General features: G+C 44.6%; 1 long non-coding RNA gene across 2 annotated transcripts in view; it reads right to left on the reverse strand.

Moving 5' to 3' along the window:
• Window positions 1-2,091: 2,091 nt before the first annotated feature.
• The window catches only part of LOC134514689 (uncharacterized), a 102,015-nt gene continuing 79,007 nt past the window's right edge, over window positions 2,092-25,099 (reverse strand). The window contains exons 6-11 of one of the 2 annotated variants that reach the window (XR_010070771.1): window positions 12,806-12,910; window positions 12,281-12,451; window positions 11,872-12,039; window positions 8,156-8,233; window positions 3,028-3,191; window positions 2,092-2,290 (exon numbers count right to left, since the gene is read on the reverse strand). This is a non-coding gene — a long non-coding RNA (uncharacterized LOC134514689). Of the gene's footprint in view, window positions 2,295-3,027; window positions 3,192-8,155; window positions 8,234-11,871; window positions 12,040-12,280; window positions 12,452-12,805; window positions 12,911-25,099 lie in introns of both variants that reach the window. The other variant, XR_010070770.1, reaches the window with a different exon arrangement.

The following is a 25,099-nucleotide window of genomic DNA, read 5'->3' on the forward strand; positions in this document are numbered from 1 at the left end:
AGAAACCCACATCTCTCAAACGCATCACCACACTCTTTCTTTGGACTTTGTGGCATCCTGGATTTGTGAGCATCGCTGAATTTCCTGAGTTTCCCAGGTCTGACAGGCCGGCTCCTCTCCAAACAGCTCCTCGAGCTGTCAGAGCTGTCAGATCAGGCAGGGACTCCGTCAGGAAGCCCTGCCACTCAGGAATGAGTGACTTTCAGGCAGCACTCATGACTTCATATCTGATGATAGACTATCTGTCTTATCCTTACCTTACACCTAACATCTAGTTTGCAGTAAAGACAGCCCATGCATGCACCGACATGCAGGTGAGGTGGCTGATACTAGACCAGGACGGAAATGTGCAATAAGGAAAACTCCAGCATGACCAAAAGGTCGTACCCCTTGCAAGCCAATGATTTTCACATGAATCACTTGGATGCATTTTGAGCTGCTCTTATATGTTTCTGATGTGGGGTCTATTTGGATTCTATTTTTCCAACCTTAAATCCATGCATGTTCATTAACATGAGGCAGTATCCAAGGTACACTGAGTTCCTCTTATGGCAGAATGAAAATACTGTGGCCCAGATTCAGGCTGTCTAAACTCCACTTCAGTTTCTGTGCTTAAAAATTTCCATTGCTGATTAAAGCTTTTGGTGGTGCCCAGCTGATACGAAACATAAAGCATAGGGACGAACATTGAAGTATATGAAACTAGCTTCAGTTCTCAGCTAGAAGATCACATCATAATAAAGGCACCCCTGAAAAGAGCTAAAGAGGTGGGACAAATACCTTTGGACCACACCAGACCAACGCAGAGATAAAAAACTTAAGCTGTAATTTTCCTCTGTGAAAAGATTGACTCTTGGATAGATAACAAGCATAGGAATCACCAGCCCAAATGGTCTATGCAAAATGTACGATCAATCAAAAATGGAGGGAAGGAAGGACAGATTACATGGGGTGATGGAGGACTCACTACAGAAATTGCTGTCATTTCCACTGTGATATTCTGGAAGGCAGCTATAAAAAACACTTACTTCTCTTAAAGCAAGACGCAATTTGTACCTAGCACGGTTGTCGTATCAGGGTGAGGTATCTGCAAACTATTGACGAGGGCACTATGCAACTGTTACAGTGATTCAGAGGCATAGCATTTGCCATCCTTTATCATAGTCTCATGCATCTGTATTTCTCCTTCAAAACAGTGTTATTAGAGCTTTTATATCAGAAGGCACTCAGTTCTGCACAAATTTAGAGCCTGATTTCTGTTCTAATGCACCCATGCTAAATAAGTCCCATGATAGATAGGTAGACAGTTAGCTAGATAGACAGACAGATGTCAAAAGACAATGAGTGAATGCATAATTAAGCAAGCAATGAACCTAATAGAAAAGCCTGGGTACCTTACTCTGTATATACCTATACATGCACACTCAATGTGTGCATGCACTTACGCGTATGTGAGAACGTGCATGAAAACACACCCATTCTAAATCCAGATGCAGTTTAATATTGACGGCATCGAATCGTATCAAACACTTCCTCCCAAAACTGCATTAAATACAGCAGGTTGGGCTGTAAAGATAGCAAAACACTATTTTCAGCTCTCTTCACAACTTCTTGTGTTACTGAAACGTCTAACTTATGTGGAAAATCAGATGGGTTTGGAAATTTGCCCAAACCAGTTGCCAGCTCAGTATATCTCTAATACTTGGAATCCTCTAAATATAGGCCTTTTATTCTGGAAGAAGCAAGCGCTGAGGATGCTATTCTGCTACTTGGAGCAGTGGTTTCATTTTCCCTTCTGAGACGCACAGTTCAAACCGAGGGGGAAACAAAGGAACTGCTGTTCTCCCTATTCTAATTAATTTATTTAATAAACAAGTCAATAATTTCTTCTTTGTTACAGGGAATTTTTTTAGGGTCTTTATTTTGGAAAGATAGTTTCTCCAGAGGAATTGCCAGGGGCCCATCTAGTCCAGTATCCTGTCTCTGACAGTGGCTAATGCCACGGACAGTTATGGAATAACCCATTTATAAGGGAAGTTTCTTCGCCCTGAGGAGTTTGAGGTTGCCTGTGCCTGGAAGCATGCACGTTTATAATGCTTATTTTTGTCTGCTCATGTATAACCACAGATGTTCTCACCAGTCCTATGCAGTTCTAATCCTTCCTGCTAGATTCTCCGACTCGGTGATGCCTAATGGCAGCCGTTTCACACAGGTTACTTGTGCGCTGCATCGCTGTGAGGCTGAGTGCATAAATTTGCCGTGTATTGCCTTTCAGTGTTGCTGGAAGCTCCTGTCTGACGAGAAGAGAGAGAAGCAAAGCCTGGTTTACGTTCCCCACACCATTTGATAGAGGATGGGGGTGCTTTTTGGAGTTTTTTCTCTTTTCTTACTTTTAGCGTGTTGCCTTCCATTTCTCCCTCCCACACTTCAATTTTTTCACAGTCTCTTTTCAGAGACGGCTTGCTGTGTTTTAGCTTTTCTCTTATCCCCTCTACAGCTTTTCTTTTTCTCCAGTATCTTTTTTAGAAATGCAGGACTCAGGAGACTATTCAAAATCCATCAACCCCCATCTTAAAACTAGTCTGCAGCTTTCCCCCTCTCACTGCTGCAGATGCTCACAGCTCTGACGGGAACTCACAATGGCTTATATGGTGACCATTCGCTGTGGGCCAGCTTACACCTTCGTGTCCTTGTGATCGTCCAAGGGGTTTTCCACCCACCAGCTTTGCCTGTGACTAAAGTAGAGGGCACTCAGCATCCTTTACACGGTCTACTTGAAGTGCAAAAAGAGATGTTTTTCTCCTCTCTTCCTGAAAGATGCCTCTGAAATGGTGGAACAGCCACACGGTTGTATCCTAAGGACTTCCTGCCCCATTCTTTATACATCCCTGAGTTTTATTTGGTCTCCTAACCAACCCTGCCCAGCGTGCAGAGAATACTACACAGCTTCCCACAGGCCTCTTCCCAGGCAGTGACAGCTGACCATGCATCAAGCAGAGAGGGCAGATCTTCTGTACCCAGACTTACCAGCTGTCTTCACACATAGATCCAACGCAGAGAGGCAGATCAGGACTGATGTCTGGACTTGTATCAGTGGCATGAACACAATGGCACCTTCACTTCCTTGGGATTCAAGCAACGCGATGCTGCTGCTGGTGCTGGCCAGAACCTGCCTGCAAAACTCTTTGATCCTAAGAGTGAGAGGGCACCATGGATTAATGTTTTCTGGCACATGCAATGAGACCTCACCTCTTTCCCCCTTGAAAGACTGGTTGTTTCAGAGTAGCTTCAACTCACTGATACCTTGATTTCTAATGCTCCAGTGGCCCTCCTGCTAAGTCAGCCAGCAGAAAGGAGAGAGCAGGAAGTTGGACAGCCCTCATGCTCCCTACAAAGGAGGTTAGTGATTTAGAGACCTTCATAAGGAAAAAGGCTGTCTGGAGATACCGCCTCACAGTCTGAGGCAAGGATGGGAAAGTCAAAGTCCCCAGAGGGGACTCGGCAGGGTTACCTATGCTGCTCCCTTGGTGTCTCCCCAGTCCTGTGGGATGTGCACATCATAAGAACAGTGAAAGAAAGCCAGCCATAGAGGTGGACTTTCATCTTGGTGCTGTGTTCTTTGCTCTTCATTAGCAGGAAGCTCCTATTTGTGAGGTTAAAGCTTCATGAAGACTCTGGGCTTCCAGCCTTACTAATGCCTCTTCCAATCGCCAGGCAGCAGCAGCCAGAAAGCCTGAACACTTCAGTGAACAGCCTACCAGCTAGAGGAGAAGACTAAAGGCCAACCATTATCAAATACCCTGATCAGCAAATGCGTGCAGCCGAAAACAGCTACTTGATACTTGCAGGGTGGAGGCAGTCCTGTAACTGCAGATGGACTGAAAAGCAGCAAGGAACAACATCACAATCACAGAAGGGTTTGATGGATGGAGAGGCAAATTTTACACAGACAGGGGAAAGAACTTATCTGTGCCATTGGTGAACGGGAAGCTATCAAAGAACAGCAGGACAGAAATGAACAAAGCAAATAATTAGGCAAATTAAATATTTGTCTTTTCTGCACTTTGATATGCTGAGACAGTCAGTGGTAGAGGGTCCTGCTAAAGGCAAGCCTGTTCAGGGAACACACTCAACTCCTCTCTGCACAGGGCCAGAAAAAAGCAGCCTGAAGCAGCTTCACTTGAACCATCCCAAACAGATGTGCATCTAACCGGGGTTAAAATCCCAGTGCTGGAGAGTCCACCCTCTCCCCAGACAATCCATTCCAGCATTCAACACCCCTTCCAGGAGGTTTTTTCTAACATTTAAGCTGTCTTTCCTTGCTCTAATTTCAGGTCAGTGCCTCTTCTCCCCTCCACTGCAAGCGTAGGGAACAGATGACTCTGGCTGTCTTTGCAGCCATATTTTACACATTTAAAGGCAGTTATTGCATCTGCACTTCTATCACTCTCCCTGTCCAAGGCTCCTGAAAGGACCCTGTTACCCCAGAAGCCGACAGTCTCGCATGTCTAATGGTGTCATCCTATAAAAAACACCCTTCTGAGCAAGGGCAGGCCACCATTCTCAGTTTATCGTCTAAATCCTAAAGAGGCTATGTGACTTTCCCAAGGTCAGATGACAATCCTTGGAGAAAAGCTAGCTGCATCTCCCGCAATCCCTCTCTTCCAAGCCCACCTGCTGGGCTCTCCACCTCCTGTTCCAGGGTGAGAACTGAGTGCTGTAGGCTCCGTTCCTCAAAATGACTCACTTTCTCAGTGTTTTCATAATGTGGAGAAGAAGGTGACTCAGAAACTACTCCTCAATAAATAAATCATGGGTTGTTCTACAAGGGTGAGCTGCAAAAGGACAGTGAGTCTTTTCAGCGCTGTACAAGCCGCTTGTGTTATACCTCCTGACCGCTTCGTGGCTGGAGCCTCTCCAACATCTGCCAGACTATTTAAGATAATCTGCCTGCTTTATCTCGCAATTGGTGTTAGGAGATTGTCTGGGGGCCTTGTCCAAAAGGAAAGCCCCCAATTTACAAACACATAATAATGAATGGCCTCTCCCCAGCTCTCTCGAGAGGCAGCAGGTCCGAGAGGTGTGATTTTGCAGACAGGGAATGAGGCCCAGGGAGATTTGGTGACCTGCCAAGAATCACACAGGAAAGCCATGTCAGCTCGAGGAATTAAACCCCGCTCTGCTGAGCTCCAGCCCGGTTGTGTGCCTGAGCCCAGCTCCTGACTGTTACTGCAGCAATGGTTCGTGCTGAGCGTGCACAGCTCAAAAGCTGTCCGTGGATTTTTACCAGAAAGGGGATCGAGTTATAATATTTGGAACTGGCTCTCCCACACTCTAAACTCCTGGTTACCTGAATTCAGGCATTTGGTTTTTAACCCTTCCGTATAAAAAGAGAGGACCAACAAAAAGAAAAAAAATAGTTATTTTCGGAGACCAGAACTCCCCCACAGAAGCTCAGGGTGCTAGAAACCAGGGTGAGCAGCATCACTCATTGCATTGCTTTTAATTTTTATAAGATTCACGGGGTTTAGACAGCCTGACTGTTCTGTGAGAGAGCCACTCCATGCACAGGACCAGCTTGGCAGCTGTGCAAAACACAAGTGGCAAGCGAGCCCCCCACTCTCCCTCCCTGCCTCCGAAGAGATCAGCTCCACAGGGCTGCTTCGTACTCTCCACAGCCCTGCAGGAGCTGAGGCATCGTCAGGGTGACTCAGAGTATTCATAAAGTCTTCAGGGAAACTTTCAAGGTAAAATATTTTGTAATGGAAGCCTTAAGTCACTATAGGTCAGGATAACCACGGCCTTGAAAACAGAGAGGAAAACAAGTGTTACCTGGCTGTCAATGGGCCCATCTCCCCATGCTGCAGAGGGTGAGCAGTCACGGAGAAGCCAGCCCTAAAAGATCTGCAGTCTCTGCCCATTTTTCCTTCCTGGCAATTTGCTTTCTGGGCTTTCCCAGTCTCCTCTTTGGTTCACTGGGCACTAGAAGACTGGAAGTCCCTAAACTCTGAAGCCCTGGGGCAGTCCAAGGAATTTAAACTGTGTATAGGGTGGGTGAGATGGGAACGCTTCTCTCTGTACAAACACACAACTCCTCAACCTGTCCCAAAGAGCAGGTTGGGCGCACACAGCCCAACCAGATGGTTGTTTCCATGCAAGGAAAATCCAGACCTGTGGCCAAGACACAGACGTGGTCTAGATTAGAAAACCAGGGCTGAGGGATGCTCTTAGCACAGAATATAAATGCAGTAACAACCTGCACGGGCCTCAAAAAAAAGTTCTTCAAAAGGCGAAAATCTAAAGTTTTCTTGATTTTCACACTGCCTAGTCCCTCTCTCATTTACCTTCAACTCTGGGGGAAACCTTGAAATGTAAATTGGTCGCATTTCAGAATTATACATGTATTTCCTTCCAAAATTTCAATATCTAATGATCTCTGCTCATCAGCCAATTATTACCATATTGATAAGCACAGCTCGTTTAAACAGTATTAGTACCACACTACATGATCATATTCTAGTGTCCCTAAAAGAGAAGTTGAAAGGAAGAGCTTCTTTGCAGGCATAAAGCTCCATTTGCAGTGACCAGAAAAGCAGATCTCAATTCAGTGTGCAAGGCGTTCGGTGCATTTGATGTAATCCCAAATTGCACTATTTTGTGTACATTCTTTATCAGCTCAGAGATTGGTAAACAACCACTATACATTTGGAATAGAATATTGATGTCATTTCCCAGGTGACAATTTTAATAGTCAATATATTTGATTCAAGAACTGACAGCTGCAGTTTAAAGCTGGAAAGATTTGATTTAATAAGAGATATATCCCGTGCAATAGACCATTTGGTTAATGCAGGAAGAAATTTGGTTTGTGACTGATCCCTTCCCTCAGCAAAAGGCAAAAGAGCTTCAGCCAGCAGCGCCTGTGTTACAGCACCCTGAACCAATTTCTCACTGCACTCTATTTCAGCGTATGAGATATGCATTTCCCAATTAATAAGCATCTCGCGCTGCTCACTTGACTTCTTCAGAGTGTCAAGTATCTGCAGCATTTCTGAATCCCGAGCAGAGTCCTCCAGCACCTCACAAGTGAGCGGCAGAATGACCAACCCACACAAGGCGGACACCTCCTAATCCATGCAGGAAAAGCTCAGGACCAAGGTTGGAAAGGGAGAAGGAAGCTCTTAAATACCACACATCTTAAAATAAGAAAGCAAAGGGGAGGCAGGGCTTTTTGGATATGAAAGGAATGACAAAGGAAAGGAAAATGGATGTTCAGGACAAATTTTCTTCCTCCTGAATGAAAAAAATGGAAAAAAAATCAAAATTTGTGGGAGAGAGGGGACAGAAATGTTTTAAGCTCACATCATCTTAGGTCCTACATATATATGTGGGGCTGCAGAGAGGACTGCCTGTATTTATAATGGGGGAGGACCAACTTACTAATTTTGGTAGCCTTTGCTTGGGTAGTTACATTTATTTTATCTGCCTTTTGCTAAAGCCAAGTTAGTAATTTCTGGTGCAGAATACTTCTTCCAAAAATGCCTGAGTTACGTCCCTTGGAACACCATGGCTATGCCACCAGTGTACGATTTACACCTTGTTTTTTGATGCTCTAACCAGTGTTCCAAATCCTGTGTATTCTTTCCTTACCCTTTGCGAGACATCTATCAGACATCTTTGAAGTCCACTTTTCCAAGTGAAATCGTAAACCTGACAGTATTTATCCCCAGCCTCTGCTCTCATGTACGTAAGCATGAGTCCATTTCAATGTGCATGGGCAACCCCTGCCCTGGGCAGGGCCAAATCAGTAGGTAATGGAAATCAGACGAGCTGAGCTGAAGTCAGTGGGATGTGAGCTTACACCAGCAGACCATACAGACTGCTACTTCCATAGCAGTGGAAGGGGAGCATAAAGACATGTGGAGGAGAAGTGCAGAGCCCCTGGCTGCAGTGCAGGGCTGCCACGAGGAGACCCACGCAGCAGCCATGGTGGGGTGGTCAGACAAGGACTCGTGACAGACGGGTGAGTGGTGGTCCCACTCCAGGGCAGAGGAGATAGGAGGGTGGGCTCTCTTCCCTGAAAGTCTGCACAATGACAGAGAACTAATTGGTACCAAATGATAGAGGGAAGAAAGTTTGTTTTGCATTTACTTACTTTCCCCAAAACGATCAGCAAGTGAGGAACTTCTGTTTCCTTTTTTCTTCCTTCTTTCCAGTGGAAAATCAGTGGTTTCTGAAAAAGGTGGACTTTTTCATTTTTCTGGACAAAATAAACACATACTTTTTTTTTTTTAAATCAAAAGCATTTGTTTTCCTAGTTGTCTTTCTTATCAGCCCTCTCCCCTCCTCCTTCTCCTTCAGGAAATGACATCACATCTTAGAAGCACAAAAAGGGAATGTTTATTGTTTAAGTGCAAGTATAGAAAAGATGACTATATATTTATACCTTTTCTTTCTGCAGGAAATGCAATGTGACCCTAAACCCCCCAGATAATGCCAATGGTGACAAGCCCTGCAGCGGAGAGCCCAGCAGTGAGCAGTATCTGAAAGCCAGAGGCTCATGGGGTCCCACATGAGCTGACCCTCCACAGGGAAGGTGGAGGAGGAGGGTATCCCTTTCACATGAAGGGAGCAAAGGGGTGGCAGGTCAGAACCAAGCCCTGCTGCGACAGGTCCTAGAGAAGGTGACAACTTTGCAGCATGAGAAAAGGCTGCCTTTGGCTGATGTGACAAGTGCTGCTACTGCGTGATTGTGGACTGATTCTGTTCCTTGTGTGTGCCCCAGCTCTCTGCCTCCATATGTAATTTACGCGGGATGCGAAATCCAGCCTCTTGCCTTTAGCGCTGCCCTGGCTTACGCACACATGATCTGATTAACTTCAGCGAATCTGCAGAGGGTAAAGGGTTAACCTCTTCATTTGGAATTTGGTTCCACTGCTGATGCACTAGTAAGAATTGAGTCCACTGACACTTGCTCTCTCTCCAAATCATATTAGTCCTCCGGGCTCCACAGGGAGAAATCAAAAAAGAAGAAAAATCCCCACAGCCTGGTCAGACAGTGCTTACAATCTAGTTAGAATGGTTTAAAGTCTTACCACCCCCTCAGCTGTGAGGCAGTACTTGGATTTACTCAATTGCAGCGGCTCATCTGGCTATGTCCTCACGATAGACCCCAGCCCTGCAATTAACTGTGCGCCGGCTGACTGCTCTCCCTCCTGCAAACCTGTGACCCACCAGAACACGCCGGGGGCTTAGCAGCTCCTCTGTGACCCATCCAACGCCGGATCAGGGCTCTCACCAGGGAGCCAGGCAGCTACAGCCCCAGACACAGACAGGTCACCGAGCTATTCAGCAAAAAGGATTTCATTATTATGCTTTAAACACAGTCCCCTTTAAAAACATAAGCACACTTTTTAATTAAGCCTTTGGTGTCTCTTTTCAATATCAGATATCTTAGTGCCGCTGTCCTTTCCTTTTTAATCTAATTTGATTGGAAGTGTATTTGGCTATATCATATATATGACAAAAGGCATTTTTTTCTCATTGCTTCAAATTATTTTTCCAATCATGTTCTATATACCGTGCAGAGGAGTGAATTATAAGGAGTTAGGCAACATACATGGTGTTAATTAGATAGGGGACGTAGAAGGTAATTTTTCCATGACTCCAGGGAAACCTTTATGTTATGCTTATAAAGCAAATGCAAACGGCCATGCAATACAAAGTGCTTCTTAAAAATCAAGTTACACACTGAAATAAAATACTAAGAGCAAAATTAGTTTCTCCGATTTAATTCAGTAAAACTTTAATAGCATCTGACTGCTCTCTGCAAAAGTCATTAAAAAAATTATAAGGAATTCGCAAATGACTGATAATGTAAAAACACGAAGGCTCGGATTCTGTTTCTAACAAAGGTCCTGATGCAGCAAAGCGCTGGAGCCCACACCTAATTCTGCGCTCCGGGAATGTGCTCGCAGGCCAAAGTTAACAGCCAAAGTCGCACCGACTGCAGCAGGAGGCTGATCTGGCGCAGGAGGACGTGGAAGCTTTGATCTAGAGGGAAAGGTTCAGGGAACATTCAAAACCTGAACTGAGCCTTATGCACACATCAGTAATTGCATGTGCTAATCAGGTAAACACTTCTGAAAAATAGGACAAGCTTGAGCAGGAGAAAGGCAGGCGCAGTGAATTAGGCGAGCCAGTGGGTCTCTTTAATCTCCGACGCCGCGATAACCAGTGGAGGATGTTGGAAGTTTCACTGCATGCACAGAAAAACACAAATGGAAATTTTCCTAAATGTCATTCAATAACTACAGACAATGGGTCGTTTTTATGAAAACTGAACTGTTAGTAGCAGCAAGATCAGAGGAAACAGAGCTGCCACTCGCGCCTTTGCTATGGTGGCTCAGAAGAGCGCAGTGGTATGAAAAAAAGACTTTCTGGAAATGGGACTTTTCCAGTAGGGATCCGCAGAGTTATAACTCATCTGGTATATTTTTTTTGTGTTAAGTGAAGGGCATAATGCACGACCGATCATATAGGGAACTTCTTTTCCAGTAAAGATTTTTCTACCTTCTTTCTGATAATTAACATCCTTTCATTAAAATGCGGCGTCCCCCCTGGCCAGAATGAAACCGTGCATGCCTTATATCCTACTCTTAACAATGTTTTTAAGGTCATGAATCTTATCAATTAATATTTCAGAGTGATTCATACCATTTCTAATATGCAGTAGCTGGGCAGAATCTTGCAGATAAAAACATTTTCTGAACAGATTCAAAATAATTGCTTTTTTAAATTGCTGATGGGGGTTCTGCCACTCGAGCAGTTAAGCCTGAAAATGTGCTTAAGAGATTAAACAAGGAAAACTGAGCTGGTCTGGTAGCTGGCCCCTTTCCATGTGTCGAAGAGTTGTCACTACTCCAAATGCAACGCGATGACTTAGGATTTGCCTTGGTTCATCCTGCAGACAAGGCGTACAAGGTGCAGAAGTTCCTGTGTTCAACCAGGCTTTGCACAGCTTTCTCATACAGCCACCAAGGCACTGAGGGATTCAGCCAAGGAAAATATGTGTGCCAGGGAGCGATATGGTACTTGGAATCGGAAAACTGCTGCCGGCGGATCCAAATAGGCAGGGCACAGTTTCTGCAGTATTCTCCGGGAGGTTTGCAGGAGGATAGCTGCAGCCCCGGCAGGGCCAGAGGCATGTTTAGCCACTGTGCATCCAGCAGGAGGGGACCTTTCCTGTCCTTCCTACGTGGGAAGTTTCACGAATTATTCAAAAATGCAATTTCTTAACACAGCGGGACTTTGGGGGGGACTGTGCCCTGTGCTGAGGGCTGAAATTTAGAGCTTGTTTACTGCACAAATAAGTAGTTTTGGATTCACCACCAAATTACAATTTAATGTACGCATGTGTGTGTATATGTACACACACCCCCCTCCATTGTTCAATATTGTGTATTTGTACAGTTGTATATATGTTTTTATACGTTTATTTATAAAAATAAACAGTGAGGAAATCTTTGAAGTTTTTCCGTATGCAAAACAAAAAGCAGATGGAAAAATTCTCTTTTTTTTTAAAATATAAATACAGTTGAACCACTGCATATTTAACACTATTTTCTTCTAAAAGAAAAGCTGGGTACTCAGCTTCCCTACATACTTGTGGAGCCAAACTTTAGGGTAATTAATGGTTTTGACTGCTCCCACGGTCAGGTGCCTAAAGACATGTCAAAGCTGTTTAATTTCCATACACTATATCTAATCTCTTTTATTCCCTCTACAGCATTTTTAGGCACTGCAGTATTAAGACACCTGAAGTCACTAGTCAGTCTTTGGCATCTGGTTAAACGCCCTGATTTCACAAACCTGAAATTCTCAAGCAGCCAGAGAATCTGCTTAGCACTGGAGAGGAGCTGATCACTTAAACTTCTGGGTTTTTTCACTCTTACTCTCAAAATCCAGTCTGTTTTTCAGGCTGACATTTCCAAGGATGTCTTCCAGAGCTCTCTGCCTCGTCTACAGTGGATGTCTGTGCTACCGTCCGAAGGAAGAGTCAAGGAAAGGGGAAGCAAGCAAGTTAATCTAGTGCAAGCCATATCACGACCTATACATCCCACTGCAAAAGTGAGGGCATGTAGGTGAAAAGCTGTAGGTGAAACCTGAGGGACCTGCAGCACAAGGAAGTGCACATGGGCAGGCCCTGGCAGGTTAAGAAGACAGGGAAGACAGGGTCAAGAGGCCTTAGAGACCAAAAGCCTCATAATAATTAACTCACTGGCTCTCCTTGGAGGCTCACAACTTTATATTTACAAGATTGTCCTACTTTCTGCTCTCAGATGATTTTTGCTTTGCAGCATAACTTCATTATGTGCCTTTCACCGAGGGGACTCCATCCCTCCCAGGTGCTGACTTCAGGAGGCAGACGTTCTCCTTGCTCTTACACAAGCTAGAGAGATGACACTAAGTCCTTTTATAGATAACTTTGTCTATTGAAACACCAAAAAATCCAACATTTCTGAGGGAAAGACAAGCCTGGGAGAAATAATGTGCCATGCAAAGGGGAAAGGTGAACGAGACAATTAGAGGGACAATCTAATGACTGTGCTAAGAGTAGAGGGTTTGTTCTTCTGAAATTAAGCCTTGAATTTTATTCTCTATTAATAATGCAAAATTTGACTGATAAATAAAACATGATCAGTGGTGTGGAACAGAGATAACAACACAAGAATAAACAGTAATAACTATGCCTTGCTCTTACAAAGCTGGCCTTTTAAATGCTTTGTAAAAGGAGGAATGCTACCTGTGATAATGGTAATGTGCTGAGCTTTGTGAACAGTTGATTTTTTTCTTCTGATCTTCTCTATCCAGTAGCATCCTCAAGTTGTGTATGGCGCATGTTGTTCCCCTAAACACCAGAAAAAAAGAACCGTAAGAAAATAGATCATGACGATGACACTATAATAACAAAATGGATATGCTTCAGTCCTTGAGACAATTCAACACAAGCTGGTCTGTTATGCTGGATAAATCTGTGGTAACAGAAATATCAACTTTTATCTTATAAATATTGGATAATACTTGAAATAGATCATATCTGCCTGGATAGCAAATTTGTTCTAATGATACTATCATCAAAGAAAGATCACATGACCTTTCGTCCCAAAGACCTGTGTACTGCACTGAATAAAATCCAAAAACCTCTAATTCTAGCACGGTTATCGATTATTTCAAATTAGGTCAGAGAGATTCAAAAAGCCTTATTAAATTATATTTTGAAAAAAAGACAATCCGGCAAATGTTTCACTGAAAGTAATGGATTTTTTTTACCATAAGTGAATGTTGGGGAAGATACCATGCTGTTCTCCTTAGTTCACATTGTATCCAGAATGTTTTAGATGCCATGTGACAGGAAAACAAAGTGAGACTCAGGAGTACATTGGAACAATCAAAATCACAAGACACCTTGATTAGAAAAAATCAAGTGCAAATTGTTGGCGTGTATAGGCATAATGCTACCCTGTTGTTTGTCTCCAGTCCTATCTTTGGCCCCGTCTCCTGAATGGATTTTGGATCCACGTTGTAGCCTTGTGTCCAACTCCGACCCTGGATCCGTTTCCTTCTGACTGTACTCCTTGTGTGGAACCTGGATCTGGTTCACCTCTTGCCTGATGTGGGACATTTGGGGGACCCTGTTGCCACCATCGAGCTCTGCCCACCTTGTTCTTACCCTGCAGGACTGTGCCCCATCGCTGCCCAGGCTGGGGTCATCCTCGTCTCCCAGCTTGTCTTCCCCTAGGTAGCAGCTGTCTATTGCTGCCGCTGGGCAATGGATGTTTTGTCACTTCGTTATAGCCAGTTCCCTCTGTGAACATGTTATCAGAGTTATCCCTATCGTTTCCACCACTCCCATTCTTCAGCCTACACTGGTTTCCATGACAGTTACATGCTTGAAGATCCTTTTGGTGTGCTGGGACATACTTTTCAAGTTCCTGGCAAGAATATTGGATCTAGAGTGAAGGAGGCAAAATCAGCCATCTCCATTCAGAGAATCTGGGTATCTTTTCAGAATCCCATGTGTGGTATTCTGCTGCTGAGTCTCATCAGAGAAATAATTCTTGAGAAAATTTAGGTTTGTACCTTCTTCACATCCTCTAAAAAAGGAAACGTTAAATTTGGAAGACAGTTAATTAAAAATCAGAGGGGAATTCCACTTGATTGGATGGGGCTGTCTGGCTGAGGGTATCCAAGGTAAAGTGTTCTCTAGCAGAGCTAAGCCCTTTCCTACACAGCACCCCTATCCCTTAAACAGAGAAGTTCACAAATTACTTCTGAGACCTCATAGTCCCTGGCCCAACAAGCCTTTGCACAGAGAGGAGACTGAAGCCTTCAGTATCCCGAGGTGATCAGCAGTGCCAGCCACTGAGCCCCAGCGTGCCGGGCTTCCCTGTTACTCCTGTGGGAATAGCATCTGTCTCAGGTAGCGGCAGTCACACAGGCCAAAAACAGCCATGGAAGCCTTTCAGAAGGGCACAGCAGAAAGCAGGTTCCCCAGCACCAAAAGCTCACACAAGGAAGCTAGCACGGTTAAGGACGATATTAGACTGCTGTAATAAAGCCAGAAAATTCTGTAGTTTCTTTTCTCTTGCTCTGTTTGAGTGTTGGACAGAGGTGTTGCAGTCACCATAGTCACTTGACACAGGGTGAACTGCTTCAACAGGAGCGAGCGCCCCAAGCGTACTCTTCCCCCACCACGGTCCACACCTTGTGCTAACTCTAATGCCCATCATATCCCCTCATGAGCTGACTGAACTCACTAAAATGGAAGACCACACTCAGTCAGGAAGAAGCTCTAGTTCACAAAAGAGCTATATAAGCTCCCATGCTGGTCCTGGCAGCGCTGCCTAGCTGGGAGAAACTGGGAGGAAGAGAAAGAGGGAGAGAAACGCAGGGAGTCACTCCCGTCACCACACCTTTTCTTGTCAGCTGTATGGCCGGTATGGCCCACGGCCATACACATCTGCCAGGCAGTGGGGCCAGTATGAGCTTATACTGCTGGAAAGGCTCTTGACATGAAAGTGTTCATAAAGCCCCAGCAAAAGGTAGGTGTGTAAATCAGGCTATCAGTGCACTTTCCTTGTGGAGTGGAAAGAAGTCTGGTCTGAGCCAAAATCCATAGAAATCCAAGATCTCCTCAAGATATTACACCGGGCTTGTATTGGAAAGGTTTAAATTCTTCCTGAGCGTGGAAGAGGGGAGAGTAAGATGAAATGGGGTCCAGCTGAGGACACTTGGCTTCCAGTACAAGGCCTCCTTTTCCCCAGTGGAAAGCCTCCCTTGAACCTCCTCTGCTCAACTCTGTTTACCTTGCTGTCCTCTGCACAGGGCTTCCACCCACACAGGGCAGGAGGAGAAAGAAAACGGGAGGGATTCTGACAAAAACTGCAAAGTTGCAAAGCCCAGAGCAGTTCTCAAGTTTGAAGAAAATACAGCGTCTCCCAGAAGCAAATTGCAGCCTTGCAGTGTTTGAACGGGCAGCTTGGAACGGTGTGAAGGGCAGCAAACCAGCAGAAGGCATTAGATCTATTTGAACACATTTTAGATGTCAGTTTGAAATCTGTTTTTAATTATAGACTCTGTGGTTTAGCTCCCATTTTCTCCCTCTTTCAGAGAGGCTGACAGTGTTTTGATAACCATTCTTCCATAAGCCTGCTGAGACACCTCAGTGACACACCAAGAAGAGATCAAAGGTCTGAGATTTGGGTGCTCCCTGCACCCTGCCGAGCCCTGTGGCCCACTCCTCCCAGCCCTCACCTCTGCTCTGGTGGCCTGCCTTTTCCTTCGGTTGCTTAGCCCTATTTATCTCCAGATAAGATCCCAGATTGGAAATGTCTTCTTGCCTGTTCAGGCATTTATGTATGGGTCCCAGGGCACTCAGCTCTGCCAATGCAATTGCTGCTTTCACAGCCATCTTCTGTCTTGACAGTCACTGCCTTTCCCCTCCAAAAATCTTTATCTCTGAGTTGAAAAGAAAAATCTGTCCATAAAAAGGCAAGCATCTCAGCTCAACTCCCATCTCTGCTGGAGTCGAAGGGAAATTTGCCAGTGACTTGAACAACACCAAAAGATAACGCTATTCCTTTATCTGTGCATTAATAGTCTTCTCTGCCAATCTCCCCAGCAAGAAGGTCTTGTCAGTTCCCACACAGTGCACAAAGACACTATTACTTACATCTCTAACACAAGATAGGGCCATCAGAGCTTTTCCATTGCCTTGGATGGACTTACTGTGTGCTCATACACATGTAATTTGAACATCTGTTTTGTTTCACACAACGACAATAGGATTTTGTTTTGGGGGAGGAAAAAGGAAACTGCAGGAAGCAAAGACCAAAGATCACCTCCACCCCAAGCTAAGGTGTGCAGCCTAGCATGTGGGCTGTACTGCGGAAGATACCTGTTCTTCCTTGGACCACACAACCAGACGTGGGGCTGAGGAACCCCACACAGCTATCATTGCATTACTAGAGAACAAACTCCCAGAGTGGCAGCTTCGGAGAAGGTAACGGGGAACTACGGACAAAATGGCATGCAGAGCACTGGCTGTCCCTGGATTTCAGTCATCCTTGATCATGCTATACACAAGGAGGTGATTACATGAAGCATGCGATGACGAACGTACTGCTGTCTGCAGGGTCAAATCTGAAATCTTAGTCCAAGACAAATTCCAGGTAACACTCACTGATTGAAAAGCTGTTTTCAAGACTTTTCTTCATTGTTAGTGCAGAGAACCAGTGATCTAATCTAACCATATATCTATTTGAAAAAACAGGTGGATTATAGACATTGATTGTCTATTATTTCAGCGAAATCTTCAGAAAATATACATGGTTATTTCAGAAATCATATTAGAATTAAGTAATACAGTAATTATTTATTGGTTTTACTACTGGCTGTATGTAACACTTCCAAAGCCATGGGAACGGCTATAGCATACCTTACTACTTTAATCATTTCAATATGTAGCGGTGTTAGACTTTGACAATCTATAAACACACACACACACACATATTTACAGGCACCAGGTGTGTTACACACCTGGATGTATATGTGCTATTTATCTCAAACCCTTTCAGGATATAAAAAAAAAAGGGGTGAATATCGGAGTCGCTGGTCATGGAGGATTTCCACATGGCATTTAAGCCTGGGTCAGAGCAAAGTCCCAGGTTTGCATCGCTTTGCCACGCAGCCAGCAGACCAGCACAATCTCACACTAACCTGGGTCAGAACATCGCTCCCAAACCCATCCCAAAAGCTTAGGACCTTCCTTCTGATACAGGATTGGTTTGGTCCCAGGTAAATACGATTTCTCAAAGCTTTATGTCAGCTCCAACCCCCCAGTCTGTATGCATACCCACACTTACATGTGGCAGATAGAGGTGTTACTACTAAAAGGCTTTACGCTGCCTACACACTGTAAGACCCTGCTCGGCTGCTGCAGATTTTGCTAAATGTTAACTAAAGGAGCTAAAATTTCCCATGTGAGTGTTCTCTTTCAGCTGAATTTTGGGATCCTCACCTCGGCGGGGAAGCCGGAAAAAAATACTTTTTTTCACTCATATTTAAAAATTCCAAGGAAATCCTTGTTTGGAAGCTTGTATCTGGGGGCAGGAACCTGGTAGTGGTGGCTGGAGGGCAGGAGTTTAACCAAGGACTTGCTTCCCACACCCCCACTACGTTAAAAACCCTGCCCATATTTAGCCAAGTTTATGCTTGAAAGGTAACTGCTTCCAGAGGCTCACGCTCAGCCTTTGGAGTCTGTCGTCCTCGCATGGGCCAAAGTGGGTTTGAGACAGCTTTGCCCGACCCCTGGAGCTGCAGCGTGGGTCTATACCTGCGCTGAAAGCAAGGACATTGCCTCTCCCATTCCCTCAGCTGCATTTTTATGAGTAAATTAAACAGCACCGAGGCCTGTAGCAGAGTCTATAGTGTTTAATTATTAGCATGCTCCCTGGCACAGTTTTGGCTTGTCCTAGGGAGTACTCTCAGAGACTGTGTCTGGGCAGGGTTCAGAGAGTAGCACTTGCCAAGGGCTGTTCCCAATAGGCAGAAAGGATAAAGCCATCCTGTTATGGGAGGAAGAGAGTTTAGCTGTATGGATGTGAGCCAGGCTATGCCACTTGCTCTTAGTGCCAGAGAATGGGCTCTGGCCCAGTTTAATTACAATGAAGACATACAATCAGTGACTCCTTCTCTGTCAGGCCTTGGCACTGAGGAAGGAGAAAAAAATCAAACAGTGGAGAGGGAAGAGCTGAAGCCACTGGAGGGGAAGGGTTGGCAGTGGGAGAGGGTAATCTTAGAGTTCAAGTTTGGGGTCGGAAAAAATGTGACTAGGAGCTGGTGCAAGGAGGAAGAAAGAATGGATAGGAAGAGATTAGTAGGTCAGTAAGTAGGATTTGGATGGTGATGGGAATTGCATTACTCTGAGAAAGAGTTTAGTAAGTGGAGCAAACTGAGGTTGCTGGTCAAAAACAAAGAACGAGATGAAGGGGGAGTGGAAATTGAGGAACAGATGAGATGGTGAAACTGGAAAAGTTAGCTCAGGAGAATTGGCCAAAAGAATCAATCAGGCCTTTGGGCAAGCAGAGGCTACAAAGCCCTTTGAGAGAACAAGGAGGACTTCTGTCCTCCAGGATGCACAATGTACCTGGTCCTAGGAAAGAGCCAGGAGATTTACCAGGAGATTTCATGTGTTGCTTACACATTTCTGTATCTTTATCTTTGGCTTTCACCTGTGTCACATCTCATTCTTACAGGAGCAATTTAATCTTCCCATCTCAGGAACCTCATGGTCAGATAGAAGAAATGTCAGAAACAGTTAAGGTAACCCACCCTGCGGGTACCCCTGAGAGAAAACATGGAGCAGCAATTTCCATCAATAACTCCCTGCAGAGATTTGGAAAGGCTCCATGTTCCCTTAAAGGTATCCTTGAAGAATCGTTTTAATTAACCGTTTACCTGCTGTACACTGCCTGAAGCTTTCAGTAGCTAACATTGCAGTCACTTTAGCATCAGCTTGTCACTAGTCATACGAGCAGTCTAGGCAGGATGCACTTGCAGTCTTTGATTTCTGTCAAGAGAAGTACAAGCCACACTGGGATAAAAATCCATACTGGGAACCATCTGACCCACCTGAAAACTAAGACACAAGGAAAGACCTCAGACTTCCTTCTCACTGCTACTACAACATAAATTTATCTTCTTTTATTTTTCTTTTTTTTCTTTATAACTGAATATTTTACTGACCCTGCAAAAAAAAAATGAAATCCTCTTACTGTGATCACTAACGAACAAAAAAGCAGAAAGCTCCCACTGCTATTGTGCTTGGAATATAATAGTCAAGGTTAGCACATAATAGCTAAACAATATGCATTTGAAAGCTGTCAAGAGAATAGTGCTTTGTTCTAATGAAAAGGATTGAAATGTTTTCTACTGTCTGCCTTGACACTTCATGTTACAGTACTTGGAATTACTTCAGTCAGGGAAGCTGTCACATCACTCATAAAGAGCCTATAGAGCAGCAACACCGCAGCGGCAGCACTGAGCCAGTGCAGTGCACCCACACAGAGGGGATCATTTTTATCCTCCTCCCTTGCCAGAACCACATTTGCTTGGGGACCACCAGAGAGAAAGCGGTTTTCTGGTGGGTTGGGGTGTTTTTTTTTTCTTTTTTGATTGCTCGTTTGGCACTGCACCAGCATATCCTGTGGGCCAAGACAGAGCACTGGGCAGTTTCAGCAGTAGCAGCTCCACGGTGAGTGGGTGCTCATGCACAGTCCTGTCCATTTTGAGCCTGTCTGCGTGGATTTTGCCAGTCCCATTCATTTCAGGACATAAACCAAAGGGATGAAAATTCTGATCCTGACCATATCAGGCACGGAGAGGACAAGCAATTCCAGCTACAGGCTATGCTTGGGTTATTATTAGGCAGGTGTCTAAAGGTGGAGCTAAATAAGGAACTTTCCTAACTGGGGCAAGCCCAGTTTTGTAGAGGGAGGAGGTGTACGATGAAGCTGGATGAGATGCTGTTGAGTTTTAGAAATACGTAAGTGTAGAGTCAGGAAGCAATTACCCTTTCAGGTGTAAACCAGTTCCAGAAGGACATTTTGGCTTGTGGAAACAGCTCTGAGCAAAAACTTGCTTGGTTTGGAGGGTAATTAATGAGATCAGTAATTAAAAGAGCACTGAACTCATTCCTCCTGCCCTCCTCCCCCATCAGTAAAGGACAGCCGCAGCCATTTGCAGAAGATTAATTTATCCACAGTAACGACATAAAACTGTGTAATGGGAAAGCATAAAAGCAAAGCTCTATGAACCAAAAAGAAAAAAAGAGGGCAATGATGAAAAAAAATAGTTATCCAGTTCTTCTGGGGTGAGACTCGGTTTCAAGTTTGCTAGTGTCTCATTAAAGCACAGGTAGAACTGCAGCCTAGTAATTAGAACTTAGCGTCGCCAAGAAACCTGAAGTGCATCCTTCTTATCACTAAAAAATTCCCAATTCCTTGTGACAGGAAAAGCATTTGTAATCATAGTCCCTCTTCAGTCACCCACCACCAGCACAGGCAGCTGCTCCTCATTCTCACGCTGAAGATCAGACCCAGAACAGGCTCAGGCACAGAAGCAGGAGGGAGGCAGGACTTTGTTACCTAAGCTCAGAGCTGCAGTCCTCAAAACACCCATCCTGATGCTGCCTCTCCCCGGATGCAACCAACACGCCCTTTGCCCTTTCTCAAGCAGCTGGATCAGTCGCTCACTCACATCAGGAGAGGTTTTGAGTGGTTCTCAAGGTACTTTCAGGTGAAGTCCCTGGATCCCAATCAGGCAGGGCAGCCCTGGGCACACAGAAGTGCTGCTCCAGATATTTAGACAGATATTAAATCCAGACACTCTCAGGGTTAGGCTGCAGCTGATTTACATTACAGTTTTGGCCTGCAGGACCTAATTTTACCTCTGTCCTCCGCTGGGTACCCAAATCCTCATCTGGAATGAGCCTCAGCCTAAACACCCACTTCCCAGGAGCAAAGCATCTGTCCTATTTTAATTTCTACCTGGGAACCATCCACCGTCCCTCCCTATCCTGCCTGGAACTAATCAGCCCCACATGTCTTTGCTATGCAGTAGTCATTACCCTCAACCTCAAGGCAGGGTTTTCACGCCTCAGCCAAGTATAAGTCAACAGAAAAATCTTTGCACCTACCAAAAACAGACGTGTTCACTACTGGCTAGCGGGCAATTGCTCCAGGGAAAACCTGGTAGCCAAAAGAGAAACACAGTTACACAGTCATTAAATGGTTCCATTAAATGGTTCCTTACTCTGTTTCTGCTCGACTCTTTCATGTGCTTCCATCCAACCCACTGGATATCCCCCCACCATCTGAATGCTATTTCCAGTACCTCTCTGTGTTGACTTTAGGTGTTTTCCCACCAAACAACCCAGCACTGATATCCTGAAGAGTTGACAGGGAGGTCTGTCAGGGGGCAATTACTTAACTTCCTTCTCCTAAATGGAGCAGCCTTCGCGACCACGCAGCCCGTGACAACGGGGCGGGGGGGAGAATGAATCCAGGGTGTGCTGCGTTTCGAGCAGCTCTTAGAAATGCAAAGATGCTTACCCAGGAAAATAAAACCTTACACCTCAGCTCAAGGGAAAAATAAAGTATTTTTTTCTTCTTTGATGCAGAGGCTAAAGCTGGCATTAATAACAAAAATGTGTTCATGGTAATATTCTAAATGATCTTTCCTTAATTTAGAGAAATTAAGATGGTTAACTAAGGGGTAATATTCATAGTGCCAGAGTATATCAGGCAAAATTAGTTTTTGCATGTAAATAAGAACTGAGTCTTTCTGATAACCACACAAGTGTGTTGCAAACATATATTCCAATGCAATTAATATCATTCCTATTTTTAAGTAGGTAAGATATGATGGCAAAGGAAGGGACAATCTTTAAAAAATAGTACAAACTACATTGCTCTTCATCCTTTACCAGAAAAAAGCTTGTCCTGTGAAAAATGCCAACGTATTCCGATTTCTTTTAATTCAAAACCAGAAAAAGCAGTTAACTTGCAAATGTTTCTGAGAACAGGAATTCTGGAACATTTAGACTCAGGAGTCTCACAATATTTTGCTATCAGAAATAACTATTAAATTAGCTACTAAATACAGTAACAATATCAAATAACAATGAAAAGCTGGAAAAAAAACCAGTTGTGACATAAGGAAAATACTATCACAAAAGTAAACAGATTTTTGTTTAATGCTGTCACTTTTTTAAGGTGTCAGCGTCCACAGGCAACAGCTGGATTTTGACAATGTTGCCATTTTCTTTATCACACAGGATTTCAGAGGGCACTGCTCACCAGGTCAGAGGCTCTGGGTTCAGTTTCCACCTCTGCTCTTCTATGGAGTGCTTATATCAACTCAGGAATATCTTTGAGCATCTCTAAGCCTTGCTTTTGATCTCAGTAGTCAGGGCAATATTTATTTTCTCCTGTCCTTGCCTTGTTTGGTTAGCTTGCATGCTCTTTGAAAAAAGACCTGCGTTTTCCTCATTTAAATAGAACCTCCCAAGAGGGCAAAGAGGAATAGCTTCATCTTGGTTGTATGTACAAATAATGAATTACATTCTCAAGAATGTGCTTGCAGTCACCTTCAGTTCTTTGCTGATGTGATCTTGCTCTGTGGAAGTAACCTCATCCTTTGTGAAGCTGTGCACCTCACTCCCCCAACCCAATCTTTTCCCTGCTTCAATAAAGCAGTTTTGACAAACGGGGTCTTACTAGCAAAACTAGCAGTAGCAAAATGAAAAATTATGAGGCTTGGAAGCAGCAAGAAGCACAGGAACTACAGTCGGAATGGAGGCACAGTGCTGCACGCCAAGGGCAGAGGGAACTCTGGCCTGTTGTGCATTAAACTGCCTTAAACCACCAGCATTGCTGCGTAACCATTAAGCAAGATGAGGACATACAGTTGGTCTGTAGGGATGGCCAGATGCACAGATGGTGCTCCTGCTTTTAAGTATGCAGGACAGCAAAGGTGAAAGTGGGAGACCACTTCATCACACCTTCTTCTAGGCCAAATAAAACCAAGTTAAAATCCGTAACACTTCTGTTGCCTTTGAATCGAGCATGTGGGAGGATGGTGCAGCTCTCGCCAAGGCAGCTGACAGCTGTAACCACTACAGGCTTCAAAAGAGTTGCACCTCAGTGGCTCAGTTTTCAACCCTAGCTCCTTACTTTAACAGAAAGATTAGTTAAACTTGGCTTCTTTTACTGATAGTAAACAGAGGCAGGGGAGCAGCAAGAATGAGAAAGGCCTTCACTGTGCCTTAGAGTAATGGCAGGGCAACAGAGAAAGTCATGAGCTGTCCTTCACGAGTTCTCCGTCCAAAAAGTATAATCCTTTTGGAGAGAAAATGCCATAGCTCAAGCAGAAGAAGTTATCACCATTTGTCTCCCCAAAACATGAAAATCACTGTGTCAGCAGAGGCCCAAGTCTCAGGGGTGGAGTTGGATGGGGAAACACATATTACAAATTCAAGGGCAGTCGGATGCAGGATGCTCCTTCCCAAGAACCGTGGGTTTGTCTGAAGATCCTGGCCCTTTCCTACATCTACCTTCACAGACCAAATTGGCCATCTCCCAGAATGGCTTCCTGAGCCAAAGCAAGCTGAGGTGGCATCCAAATCCACAGCTTGTTGAAGGACTCACAGCTATCCCCTGGATGATTCATCTGGTCAAGGCCAAAAATAGCTATTGTGGCAGGAGCTTGATTCACTGTGACTGATCAAAGAAGACTTTTCCATCACAAGTGATGGCCAAGTGTTACAGTGAGACATTTCCCAATCACAGCTTAAAGGAAGCAGAGACTCTAAGTGCAGGTGAGCCTGCAGCATCCAGACCAGTGCTCTAATTAAAAACCGAGCCAAACGTTACTCAAAATTGAGCGAAAGATCTAAATGCCTTCAAAAACTTTGTGACCTGCCCAATTCCTGGAAAAAATATCCTGGAGTATTTGACATTGCAGGTAGGTAACGGCTAAAACACTTATTCAGACCTTTTCAAGACTCAGAGAAGTTTATGTCTGCTATTGGCCAACCACTTGGCACCTGCTCCCGCGGTTTAACGGTCTGGATGCTGCCATAAACCATGCCACAAGATTTATGAAACATAGCACTGTATGTTTGGGAAAGCAAAGGGTAAGGAATTGGAGCCCTCCCACCCAAAGTCCCCGAGTACCCAACCATTAACACAACAGCTGTCATTGCAAGCAGTTCCTTTCTCCCAGCTATCAGTGAACCAACATTTTCACCAGACACCCTAGGTGTTACGAAGAGGCAACTCAAAAAGAAAAAGGTAAGCTTACTTGCCAATGGAAATTGGCCTCATCAGAAAAAAATCTTATCACTTCATGAAGTACTGCCAGCAAATGTCATTAGGCTCTTAGACTGCTAGAAGAGCTAAGGAACTGCCATATGGGGTCAGTCAAAGGCCCATCCCAGCCGGTCCCCTGGTTTTGGCAGTGAGCAGGGGAGGAGGTAAGAAGGAGCCATATGCAGGGCAAGCATCCCTGGGCACGTGCTCCCAGCTTGGCCGTGTGTGGTTCATTCCCAAAAGGGAAGTGGCATCCAGACCATCAGGTTTAATAGTTGCCAATGGAACAACAGAAAATCATTTTAACTTTCAAGCGAAACAAATTGGCCAACAGCTATAGAGTCCAACCCCCCCTCTCCTTTTAACATTAAACCAGTGTAAATTCATACACTTTAACACAGGTGCTTTAGTGTTGGGTTTTTGTTTAAGCTGGTTGGCTTAATTCACCAGCCCCTCGATAAAGAGTCCTTGAAACTTCCCTTCCCTCCAACCCCCTTCACCATTTCATAGAAAGCATCAGAGATTTTCTAACACGCCCTTCCCAAAAACTGTCCATCTAACTTGTTCTGGTCCTTTTCTTCATTCAGCTCAACTTTGCTTTCCTGTGGACGTGTGCACGCTAACTTTAAGAGCCTAAAGGAGGGCTTGAAAGAATAACATGGAGG

The sequence above is a fragment of the Chroicocephalus ridibundus genome, chromosome 4, assembly GCF_963924245.1.
Source record: "Chroicocephalus ridibundus chromosome 4, bChrRid1.1, whole genome shotgun sequence".
Lineage (NCBI taxonomy): Eukaryota > Metazoa > Chordata > Aves > Charadriiformes > Laridae > Chroicocephalus > Chroicocephalus ridibundus.